This window comes from Mesocricetus auratus, unplaced genomic scaffold (assembly GCF_017639785.1).
Source record: "Mesocricetus auratus isolate SY011 unplaced genomic scaffold, BCM_Maur_2.0 Super-Scaffold_100014, whole genome shotgun sequence".
NCBI lineage: Eukaryota > Metazoa > Chordata > Mammalia > Rodentia > Cricetidae > Mesocricetus > Mesocricetus auratus.
The window spans coordinates 74,117,808-74,131,074 of NW_024429197.1; the positions used below are offsets into that span (position 1 = coordinate 74,117,808).

Genomic DNA, 13,267 nt, shown 5'->3' on the forward strand with positions numbered 1-13,267 from the left:
GAGATATCAGCTTCATCTTGTACAGTCAGCTATCTAGAATGTGCCACGAAAAGGGAGCCATGCATTTTTGTTTACTTTTCCTCAGAGTGGGTGTGAGATGTATCACTAGGCATGATGGGATGGGGTGGGAGGACCGCCCAGTAGAAGCCCTAGGCGCAGTGTTTCAGGCTGGGGTACTGTTGATCTCAGCCATCAGGGATAAGCCGCTTCTCAGCTACTACATCTTCAAGTCATCTGCATTAGAGAAGTCCCATTTCTTTGAGAGATGGATCTTCTGGTAGTTGGAGGAGCTTGAATTTGATACAGTGCAGGGCCTCAATCACTTGCCATTCGGCGCTTAGGGGGAATGTACATGATGACCTGGCCAGTGGGTCCTGGGATTTCCCAAAGCCACCTCACCTACCTGTCAGGAGCCTAGATTGGGGGCAACATTGAGATCACTGACATGAATATACACCAGAACGTTGTCTCCAAGGTCCCTTAGGGCAGTCCATATAGGAAACAGGCTGCTGTGCTACCAAGGAGGGGTTGTTCACAGCCTCTGCAAAGCAGGCCCCTGAGAGTAAAGGGGCCTGGTTGGCTTAACTGCTTGCCAACATCTATTTTTTTAAACAAATGATATTGCATCCAAAAAATCACTAGGAACTGAAATTGCATTGAATATATTTGAAGAAATGATGTAAACATTTTATATTTAAATGTTAATAACAAACTGCATGCTGAATTCTTTATAACTATTTAAGATTACAATACTTTTGGGGGGTGGTTGAGACAGGGTTTATTTGTGTAACCCTGACTGCCCTGGAACTTACCCTGTAAATCAGGCTAACCTCAAACTCAGAGAGCAATATATTTTTAAAGGTGTGTCCTTATGGAGACACTTTACATTTCCTTTCAAGGCACATAGGAAAAAGATGTGTAGAGGCCTCTGATTTTATCCAAGCCCTTCTTTATACAGATGAAGCCCTTGAAATCCAGAGGGGTGAAAGGTCATGCAGCAAAGTAATACCCAACCCAGGCCCACCTCCAAGGTCTTAGAACCCCTTATTGGGTCTTGTATTAGTTACTTTCCTTCTTGCTGTAACGAAACACCTACCAAACACAATTTAAGGAAGGACGGATTGCTTCTGGCTCATGGTTCCAGAGGTTGGTCAATTAGTGGTTGGGGGCGTGGCATTACAGTGACAGCAACTTGAAGCCCTGGCCAGACCCTGTCTACAGTCAGGAAGTAGAGACTGTTTCGAGATACTTGGTTACACTCTATAAAGATATGTCACTGTATTGGTTTAATAAAGACCTGACTGTCCAATAGTGAGGTAGGATTTCCAGGCACAGAGGATGCTGGGAAGGAGAAGTCAGGGTCACCAGTGGACAGGAGTGAGCAGACTTGCAGGAGGAGAGGTAAAGCCACAGGCAACATGTAGATGAATAGAAATGGTTGGAAACAAGCCCAAGCTATTGGTCGAGTTTTCATAATAAATAATACGTCTCCATGTTGTGATTTGGGACCTGGCTGGCGGGACAGAGGAAGTCCGGCTATAGATCATTGCCCGAGTTCAGCCTGCTTTCTCCTTTACTTCTGGCTCAGGACCCCACACCATGGGATGCTGCTGCCCACAGTTAAGGTGGGTCATTCCACTTCAGTTAATTGCATCTAGAAAGTCCCTCACAGGCTGGCCCAGAGGCTTGTCTCCTAGGTGATTCTAGATCCTGTCAAATTGACTATATGAGCACTTTACTCCTAACCAAAGCTAGTTCCCCACTTCAGAGTTCCATGAGGTCCCAGCACTCAGAAGACTTCAAAGACGTCAACAATTTATCTAGGGCAGTGGTTCTCAACCTTTTGCATGCTGTGACCTGTTAACACAGTTCCTTGTGTTGTGGTGCCTCAACTATAAAATTACCTTCATTGCTACTTCATGACTGTAATTTTGCTACTGTTATGAGTCATAAAGTAAATATCTGATATGCAGACAGTCTTCCGTGAAAGGGTTGTTCAGCCCTCAAAGGGCTCTTGACCCACAGGTTGAGAACAGTTGATACGGAAGGTGCTTGCACAGAAATGTCAGGGGTGAGCGAGAACCCCTGCTTTGGCATTACACACACCAAGGACCGTCAAGACGGGAAAGTGGGTACCATTCTTGAGCCCGAGGACCACAGGAAAGGTGTCCTGTCCAGGACACTGGATCCTGTAGCCTCAGCGGGAAGCCACGCCCAGGAGCTGGGTGTTAAATAAAATAACATGGTCACGCCAAACCAGAGCCAAATGTGCCAAATCTCCTGTCTTCTTGCTCGTGCTTTCTGTTGGCCAAACTAACCAAAAGCCGCAGGGCCACGCAGCCAGTGCAGGGACTTTTAGCTCTCAGGGCCACGCAGCCAGTGCAGGGACTTTTAGCTCTCAGGGCCACACAGCCAGTGCAGGGACTTTTAGCTCTCAGTCCCCTCGCAGCCAGTGCAGGGACTTTTAGCTCTCAATCTCCATGCAGCCAGTGCAGGGACTTTTAGCTCTCAATCTCCATGCAGCCAGTGCAGGGACTTTTAGCTCTCAGGGCCACGCAGCCAGTGCAGGGACTTTTAGCTCTCAGGGCCACACAGCCAGTGCAGGGACTTTTAGCTCTCAGTCCCCTCGCAGCCAGTGCAGGGACTTTTAGCTCTCAGTCCCCTCGCAGCCAGTGCAGGGACTTTTAGCTCTCAGTCCCCTCGCAGCCAGTGCAGGGACTTTTAGCTCTCAATCTCCATGCAGCCAGTGCAGGGACTTTTAGCTCTCAATCTCCATGCAGCCAGTGCAGGGACTTTTAGCTCTCAGTCCCCTCGCAGCCAGTGCAGGGACTTTTAGCTCTCAGTCCCCTCGACAGACAGAACAAGCCAGAGGGGAAAGAGTCCACCTCACTCTCCATTTTGAACTGAACATTTGTATTTAAACAAAAACAATAAAAACTCACAGCAGAACCAAGAGATCCGGCCCCAGAGAAACTGAAATCACATGTGGCTGAGGCAGGAGGATTCTCTGAGTCCTTTAGAAGGTTTTTAGTCTTCCTGTAACTCTCATGCACATGTATCTACATATTTGTTTTTATTCCTGTAACTCTCATGCACATGTATCTACACATTTGAACATTATCAGTTCTTTGATATCTTCTTCCACTGGAAACTGATGCTTGCTTCCCTAAAAAGATTGCCTGATTAAATCTCCCCTCATGGAAGTTTTAATAATCTGCTAACCCTTTAACCTAACCCCAGAACTGAAGGGAAGTCCCTGGGAAAAGCAATACGAAATGGGTGCTTTTAAACAGAAATTTATTATTATAGATAATTATATGAATGATTAATAGTTGTCTATTAAAGGGAGATTAGTCCTGCTATTATTAGAACAAAGGAATGTATACAACTGCCATAAACCAAACTTAAAATCCCTTTCTAGGCAACCTGTGATTCCCTTTATGATGACAGCAACACCCTCTAGGGGCCAGGAGTTCCAGGGACCTAGTGATAGGGATGGGCTGGGCCTGGGGGCCTGGGGCCTGGGGGCCAGGGGTGGGGGGGGGGGGGTGGGGGCCTGAGGGCCTGGGGGCCTGGGACCTGGGGGCCAGGGGCCTGGGGGCCAGGGGGCGGAGGGGGAGGGGGGCCTGGGGCCTGGGGGCCAGGGTGGGGGGGTGGGGGGCTGGGGGCCTGGGGGCCTGGGGGCCGGGGTGGGGGGGTGAGGGGGCTGGGGGCCTAGGGGGCGGGGGGCTGGGGACCTGGGGGCCAGGGGGCCGGGGTAGGGGGGTGGGAGGGCTGGGGGCCTAGGGGGCAGGGGGGCTGGGGGCCTGGGGGCAGGGGGGCTGGGGGCCTGGGGGCAGGGGGGGAAGGGGGGCTGGGGAGCCTGGGGGCCTGGGGGCCGGGTGGAGGGGGGGCCAAGGGGGGGTGGGAGGCCAGGGGGCTGGGGACTGGGGGCTGGGGCTGGGCTGGGCTGGGCTGGGCTGGATGCAGAGCAGTACTCTTATCTCCAGAAGAAACCGGGTGGGTGGTATGGCCCAGGCCTTCAGCTGGGAAGCAGAACACCCAAGCTCAGGTTCAAGCAGACTCACTGAGGACTCATTGTTTAGCCTTGCCTAATGTCTTCCTCTCTGAACCCAGTGTCTTTCCTCTGTGTCATTCCTAGTATCTCTTACACCTGAGACTGTCCTCTACCCCCAAGCTAGAGTAAGGAAAGTGAACAATATAATGTCCTGAGTACTACACAGACGAGTAGAAAAAACAACAACTGTGATAAAAATCAGGATCTGGGGTTAAAACTATAGGCAAATTTGAAATTATGGACTAGCCTGATGTACTGGCGCATGCCTGTAGTCTTAGCTCTAGGGAGGGCGTGGACATGAAGGTTCAAAGCCATTCTGGGTTACCTTGCCACAGATGCCAATGGACAAATCAAACCATTGAATGCTGGGTAAGAGCAGACAAAGGACACTGCCTTGGTGGTGCCTTAGCCTGGGCTTCTGAGCCCGCCCTCCCAGCTCTGCTGGGGCCCAGGTCCCGCCAGAGTGTAGCAGGCTGTGCGGAGAGGCAGCAGAGCAGCTGAAGTCACAGGACTTTCTTGGGTGGCAGTAAAAGGTGCACAGTGCAGTAGCACACACAAAAGGCTCTGCACGGGGGTGAACAGCTCCATTAGTCTAAGATTCTGGTCATGGCTAGGGTAAGCGTAATTCTGGCTGGGGTTGCACATACAGGCAGCAGAGAGCAGATGACGGCACAAGCCAAACACACAGTCTGGCTGGCTTCCCAGGCTACACACACGTGTGGGCAAAGCCAGAGGGCTTAGCAGAGAGGAAGTGCTGGAATAGATTTTAAAGTGCCCTGAGTTTTGAGTCTGTTCTCTTACCCATTAATAGATGTCAGCAGCGGATGACAGCCAGACTTGCTTGAAGTGTCTCAATATAACTCTGACAATCCCTGACTATTAAAATACAGACCCGGGACTGGCCCTTAGGAAGATAGTCTTAAAAGAAAAGCAAGAATAAAATGTAAGGAAAATGGGATGTGGGGAGATAGTTGAGTCAGCAAAAGACCTGTTGTATAATCACAAGGACCTGAGTCACGATTCTTAGTACTCATGTAATAATGTAAACCAGACACATGGTAGCTTGTGCCTGTAGTCGCAGCACTGGGGAGATGGACACAGGCAAACTCCTGTAACTTACTTTTCAGCCAGTCTAACTGAATTGAGGAGCCCCAGAATCAATGAGAAACCCTGTCTTAAAAGTAAAGGTGGAGCAAGAGCCAGCGCCCCAGCTGGGTGGCCTGACCAACTTGGCAGCTATCAAGCAGGCCCAGATCCAGTGCCTTCAGTTGGTCAACCCAATAGCTACTCCATCAACAAACTGCTAGACCTTGAGGAGGAGCTGGTGTTGCCAAGCCAGGTCCGGGAGCATATCATCGCTACTGAAGATGAAAACCCAAAGCATGGTTGTGATTAAAGAAGTCATGGCAGTGATCTGGCTTTTACTCTGCTTCAGGGACCAGAGGCCTTGAGCTAGACCAATGACTTGTGGCAGCCACTATTTGCATGTGGAGCTGTGTGGCCAAAAAATGTACCGAGTAACACGATGCAATTCTCAATGCTACTGTGTTGTATGGATTTGCAGTAGAGTGTGGGGGTAGCAAGGCAGATGTGGTGGAGAGAGGCTGAACCACGCCAACAACATCCGAGGCCTGAGCTACCGCGAGGAGGCCATGTTGATGTGTATGTGCTGTCCCCCTGGCTGAGGACCTGCTGGCGTCTGTGGTCCATGCTGACACTAGGGACCATGTCTGGGTCTTTCATCTGGCTACAGTCAGGGTCCCTGTTGATGTCCGTGGCCCATGTTACTATCAAAATCCATGCCATGTCCATGGTTTGTGCTGCCACCTGAAGCCAGGATGACATCCTTGGACTGGGCTGCAACCAGGGACCACATTGGTGTCTGTGACCTGTATTGCCACAGGAGACCATGTCGAGGTCTATGGCACAAGCTAATGCCGGAGGCCAGGTGGATGTCTGTGGTCTGCATTGTGGCCAGATACCATGTGGAAGCCCGTGATCTGTGCTCCTGCTGACTACAAAGGACAAGGAACCTTCTACAGTGGCATCGATGATTGCAGACTCACAGTTGAGGGGGAGAGACACAGAGGACTTCTGAGACAACCCCCACGCCCGTCTCTCCAAAAAGTAACAACCTAGACAGGAAGCTATTAAAAAGACTGGAAAGTTGTGATAAGGATGCGGAAATGCAGCTCTCCACAACAGAGGCGTCTGGGGAGGGGTGTACAGGGGGAAGGACTCACTTTTCTTTAAGGGGTGGCCACTTGGCATGTGACCACACTCTAGTGACTATATAGACAAAGTAAGGGGGAGGCAACAAGGAACCTGGTAGGACTGGGAAGTAAGCGTGATTGGGGTATATTACGAGAAATTCCCAAATAATTAAATCTTTGTCATAAAAAGTTTAAGGTGGGGAATGGCTGAGGAAGTCAGCCAATATTCACTTCTAGCTTCCAGATGCGCAGAGGGGGGTGTGGAAGGAAAATAAATAACACAAGAATATCTATTTCAAAACAAAAGGACCCACACCTACATGCAACACAGTTCAACTGTTAAAAACAAAGACCAAGGAAAAACATCTTAGCAGTAGCAAGAGAAGTTGGGAATGGTGGTGCACACCTTTAGCCCCAGCACTGCAGAGGCAAAGGCAGGAGGAACTCTGTCACTTCCAGGCCAGCCAAGGTTACAACACGGAGTCACTGCCTCAAAAGACAAAACAACAAAGCTACCAAGAGAGGATCACAGAGAGCTTAGTAAAGCCCGTACCTTGTGTCTTACTTAGGGTTTCTATTGCTGTGAAGACACTATGACCATGGTAACTCTTACAAAGGAAAACATTTAGTTGGGTGGCTCACAGTTCAGAGGTTTAGTCCACCATCATCATGGTGGAAAGCAGGACAGCATGCAGGCAGGCATGGTGCTGGAGAGGGAGCTGAGAGCTCTACATCTTCATCTGCAGGCAACAGGAAGTACTCTGTCTCACTGAGCATGGCTTGAGCATGTATGAGACCTCAAAGCCCACCTCCACAGTGACACACTTCCTCCAACAAGGTCACACCCACTCCAACAAAGCCACACCTCCTAATAGTGCCACTCACTGTGGGCCTATGAGGGTCATTCTCATTCAACCTGACACACCTTACAAACAAGATAACCTTAGAACCCACATTAAACATATTTAAAAGTCCAGGAAAGGTGTTACGTGCTTGTGCTTGTAATTCCAGTACTGAGCAGGTAGAGACGAACCCTTGAGTCTCACAGACCAGCCAGCATAGTCTATTTGGTGAAAATAAAATAAAAGATGGAACCCTCCTGAGAAATGACAGCCAAAGTTGTCATATAGCCTCCACATACATGTGCAAATACACATGTGTGTTCAAACCCACAACTACACAAGTACACATGCGCGTGCGCGCACACACACACACACAAAGAAGCAAGAGAAAAATGATTCCACACATCTAGAAAGTATATTAACTTCAATCTTGACTTTCCATATAAGATAATGGAAACCAAAAGGGCATATTAAAAGACACTAGTTAAAAAACACTAAACCTGACAAAAGAAGAATTCTTCAGTAATCAAAAATATCCTTCAAACAAAATCGAAATAAAGACAGTCCGAGATTAAAATATGAGTCAGTGGATAAAAGGGCTAGCAGCAGTGATGACTCGAGGACTTGTCTTATGAGACGATATAAAAAGTCCTTTGGGCAGAAAGGGATTGAAACCAGATGGTAATCAGAATCTACAGGAAGAAATGAAAGCTGCCATAAGTGATAAATATGTGGCTTAATATCAGAGTCTCTCTCTTTCGCAAAAGACAAAATGATGTAAAAATTATACTACCTTTATATAGTCATATTTATTCTGTTATTATATATATGTGCATTAGCACAAATAAGAGAGGGAACAAATGGAGCTAGACAATGATAAGGGGGTTTGTATTTTCCCAGAATTCAGTGCATATTGGTTAGAAGTTCCCAGGGGGCAAGTTACCACATATATGATGACCTTAATGAAGCCAATAAGAAAATAACTAAGGAATCTATAGGAGCCAAAATGCTACAAAAATATTTATTTGGAACTAAATAAGGAAATAAAGAGATGTAAGAAGAAAAAGACAGATATGCATAAGAAGCTCAAAATGGCAGATATAACTCTAACCTGCTAGTAATGACATTAAAACTCAGGGTCTCACTCATCGCCCCAGTCAGAAGGACCATGGCAGACTGGACCACAATGTGCATGCCACCTACATGCCCCCTACAAAGGACACACGTGAGATGGTTCAGAAACAAAGGATGGAAAAGGGCACGCCAAGAATACATTATGTGAAAGAGCCAGCTATAGTCATAGAGTGAAAACAGATGATTAGTAGTATAAGGAAATATAGCAATAGTGATCATTTTATACCCTATTCTCAAATGCTTAGCAATGAGATTTACACAGCACTGCCAATCAACTGCTGTGGGTGACATGTACTGAACACTCCATCCAACAAGAGCAGAATTCACACGCTTTCTGAACACATATGGAGCATTTTCCAAAGTAGACAGTAGGTTAGACCATAAAACAAATCTCAGTAAACCCAAACAGATTGAAACAAAATAAACTGTGTTCTTAAAACATTGTTAGCACTCAACAATGGAAGGGAATTTTGGAAATGAATAAATATTAGGAAATTAAAAAATACATGTAAAGGATAAACTAGTTAACCATGAAACCACAAGGTAGTTAGAAAAATATCTTCATCTTGCTGAAAATGAAGACATGCCAATATTTATGGTACGCAGCTAAAAGTGTCCTGAGAGGAGAATGTATGCTTGTGTCAGAGATAAAAGCTGAAGGGTGTTCAAGGTCCATCAGGACTGTTCTTGTGACCATATCAGTAATGTAAAAATTTACCTTCCGAACCTTGACAAATGAGAGGAGAGGAAAAACACACAGAAAAAGAGTAAATAACAAAGATTAGGGAAGGGGGTGGGATGAAGTAGAAAACAGGAATACGGAAGACGTAGTTAGCAGTTGATTCTTGGAAAAATAGATAGCTCTGCAGTTGAAAGTGCAGGTTACGCTTTCAGGGAACATGTTTTGAGTTCTTGTCTCCATGGTCACCTGCAATCCCAGATCCAGGGGATCTGATACCTTTGGTCTCCACCACACTTATATTTACACCCACACAGAAATACATACACATAATTAAAATAGAATCTGTCTTTAAAAAGTTGATTCTTTGAATTTCGTCTTTTACATAAATTAAAAGATTATAAAGGAATGTTTGAACCATGTGTGCCAATGCATTAGATAATCAAGAAATCCAGTGTTAGAAAAGCAGATGCTCAAAATGACTCAAAAAGAAACTGGAAACCAGAATAGACACATGCAATATACATAATATATAATAAAAATCTAATTAGCAACAAAACTGTTCTACAAAGAAAAACCTCAAGTCTTGAAGACCTTTGCTGGTGAGTTTTATCATACATTTAAGAAAAACATAATTTCACAAAATATATGAGGAGGAAATTCTTTTCCCCCCTCTTTTTCAAACTTACTATTGTAGCTCAACCTGGTCTTGACTCCTACCTTAGTTTCCTGAGTACTTGCATTACAGGAATGCAGCACTACCCCAGACTACGCTTTCTAATATACTCAGTATAGCCAATATTATCCTGAGACTAAGAAGACAAAGTCATCGTAAGAAAGCTACAGACTGTTGTCTCTTCTGAGTCCAGACACAAAATCCTCAACAAAGGCTAGCATAGTGAACACAACATACTTAACTAATAATACTCTGCGACCAAGGGATTTTATCCCAGGAATTCAAGGTTGGTTTGACATGTGAACATCAACCTAGTTTTGAAGGGAAAAGAATTTAATGTTTCCACAGTCATCTCCAGAGATTCAGAGGAGTTATCAAACAAAATCTAACAGCTAAGGTTTTTGATAAGATACCTAAACGCTGGGAGGAGAAGGTGTCTACAAACAGCCAGGGCTGGCATCATACTTAAAAACCTTGACAGGCCATTTTGGAAAGTCCGTTTCAGTGTAGGAACAAAGGGGGTGTGCTCTCATCACTTCTGTGTAACCACAGAGGCTGTCTCCAGCAGGGAAACAAGGCAAAGGACAAAATAAACAAAGAAAGGCAAACAACTTCATAAAGGAGGAGTGAACAACCTCAGCTGAGAGACTGCATGCCAGGTTCCCTAAGGAACCCCCCACAGAGTGGCTAGAACCAAGAAGCCTTTGCAAATATGGTAGCAGGAGACAGAACAGCTGTGCAAAAGCAAATGATCTTCCCACCAACAGCCTAATCAAGTGATTCCATATACAAATAAATCCAGCCCACTTGCAATGAAATGCAAAAGGAATAAAGTGCTTATTTATATTTAACAAAAGCGGTGCTAGATGTGAGCATTGGCAACTGTGAAACACTGCAGAGAAAAACACAAAGAAAATCTAAGTAATAATGAAGGACATCACACGTGTGTGGATTGGAAAACCACATGTTTTTTGCATGAACCCCCCAAGTAGATCTGTAAATCCATCCTCTTTCTGGGGAATTTTTATAAGCCCTCTGAGTCTCACCCTTCCTTCTCAGGTAGCTGTGAGGACTAAATGGTTCAATATAGCAGTCTTCACGGCATCTGTCACATCAGGGAGGAGGTGGTGCCTCGGTGTTGCCTCTGAAGGAGGTGTGGACTATTTTAGGGAGTTATCTCCATTTCTGTTTCAATTTTATCATTTTTGCTAAAGTTAATTATTTGCTATTAATTTCCCACTTTGTAGGATTCATGTTGATTGGTACAAAGTTAAAATTGTATCTAATGGCCAATAAATTCATGTCTAAGACAAGGAGTTATCCCAAGCTAGTTAAAGTCATAGAAATGAAATTTCATGACTCTGAGATCTTTTGACATATATATACATATATATATGAGAGAGGGAGAGGGAGGCAAGGACAGCATATACGTGTGTGTGTGTGTGTGTGTGTGTGTGTGTGTGTGTGTGTGTAGGTCAGAGAGCAACTTGTAGGAGTCACTTGTTTCCTTCCACCATGTGGATTCTAAGGAGGTTGAACTCAGGAGCCAGACTTGGTAGCAAGTGCCTCTACCTGCTGAGTCATCTTGTAGGCCCCACTACACTGAAAAATCTTGAGCAAGCTTGTTTGTTTTTTCAATGGCTTCAGTGCAGGGCTTGTGGTGTCCTAGCATCTGTAAGTGCAGTGGCTGGCCAACATGACAAAGTGTTTCACCCAGAGTTCAAATTCCAGAGTGGGAGGCAAGTGAGAAAGAGAAGAAGAAAGCTTAGAAAAACCTGCTGTGTTGTGTGCTAGACCTTGTGAAGAAACACCAATGAGGACAACACACAAAGAGATGTAGGGTGTTGTTTGAGCCAGGGCAGGGATGAAGCGACAGGGGCAAGGAGGAGGTGATGGGAAGCAAATGTGACGGTCAATGATACACATGTATGAAAACATCTTAGACACCGTTATTTTATATGCTAAGAAAAAGGTGAATTTTAAAAAGTTGGGTCTGTGTCAATTGCAATTTTAAAATGTGAGGTGATGGCTCCCTTCTTGAGTACTCTTTGGGCGTTTTTATTGGCCAACTTTCTGGGACCATTTCTGTGAGAAAAATGTGGCCATGGAACTGTCACTTCCAGAGTTTTGGCAAAGCTGCCACTCTTCAACTTGAGGAAGTATTGACTGGCATCCTCAGGGAGTGAGGAAATTTGGCCCTCACAGGCTGGTGTTTTAATGCCTTGGTGCACTGTTCAGGCTCACTTCCATGCAGGGATTCCAGAAGAACTTTGTTGTCACCCAGAAGGGTTGCACACTGCCAAGATGGAGTTGGTAAGAGAAAAACAGCACAGAGAACATCAATCCACCTTCACCCCCTACTGATGGTACATCAGCCCCCGTATCAACCATGGCTGAAGCAGGAGAGTGGAAAAGTCCCTTACCCCTGAAACCTGTGTTTTATAAATGGCTCTGTTCTTCAGAGGAGACAGGGACTTTATTGAAAGACACCAGCTTGGGAGGCAAGAGGTCTGGGTCTTGAGTCCATGTCAATAGGATTTCTGGGTTCTCTTACGCAAGCTACACCTCCTCCGGACCTTGGAACTCCCACAAATTCTAGTTCTCAGGTTCCACCTTGACCCAAGTGCAAGAGAAAGGAGGCAGTGGTGGGGTCCAGGCAAGGCCCTTCATTGTCACCAGACCTTACTACTCTTATATAATAATCACAAGGAAAATGCCAATAACAGCTGAGGCTCCACTCACTAAACCCAACTCTACCAACTTCACATGCACCGTTTCAATGAGCCATATCAAAGCAGCTCCATAACATATGCTAATTTGGGTTCCCGGCTTACAAGCAAAGAAACAAGTTCCGAAATACAGAGTCATCTGCCCATCATTTCTATGTAGCTGAATCATTATATGATGCTCAAATCCTTGGATTGTCTCTTCTGGTGTGAGAGCTCTGAGTAGAGGAAGCAGGAAGATGGCAGCCTTCTCTTAGCCCATGGCCAAACCTCATTCCTCTGGCCATCTTGTTAGTCACTGAATCTGTGTTTGCCAGCTGCTGGCATGTGCTGCTTACAGGAAAGCAGTGTGTGTTAGTGCAAAGATGGTCTGTGCTGGGCACTTGTTTGAGGGAACGAACGAACGGATGGATGGATTGTATTGGGGAACAGTGGCACATTGAAAATTAGTCGTTAATCTCCAAGGGTCACTAATAGGTTCATGGTGTCTGGCTAAATACGACAGTTTCGGATACAAGTCAGAGGAGTTCCCAGACTAGTGAAAGGCAGGTCTGATGAGAGACACTGGTGCACAAGCATGGAGTCCTGTGGACGTGGTATGTCACTTAACATTGGCTTAGTGAGGACAGAAGGGTCAACCTGATAGTTCAGCGTGGCCATATTTGTCCTCCTCATGGCTCGTTCAGCCTGCTTTCCTATAGAATTCAGGGCCATGAGCCCAGGGATAGTACTACCCCCAATTGGTGGACCCCTCCACCATCAGTCACTAGTTATGGAGATGCCGTACAGCCCAATCCTATAGAGGCCCTTTCTCAATCGAGGTTCCCTAATTTCAGATAATGTTAGCTTGTGTCAGGTGGATATAAAAGTAGCCAGCACAGATACATGAACAGTAAGTTTTTAAAAACAATGAAATTCTATTCAATATATTGCTTGGAAT

The 13,267-nt window shown here is 45.9% G+C and overlaps 1 non-coding gene across 1 annotated transcript; it reads right to left on the reverse strand.

The window, feature by feature from the left end:
• Window positions 1-462: 462 nt before the first annotated feature.
• On the reverse strand, window positions 463-595 carry LOC121144175. The gene has a single exon (XR_005881499.1). It is a non-coding gene; the product is annotated as a small nucleolar RNA SNORA70 (small nucleolar RNA).
• Window positions 596-13,267: the final 12,672 nt, after the last annotated feature.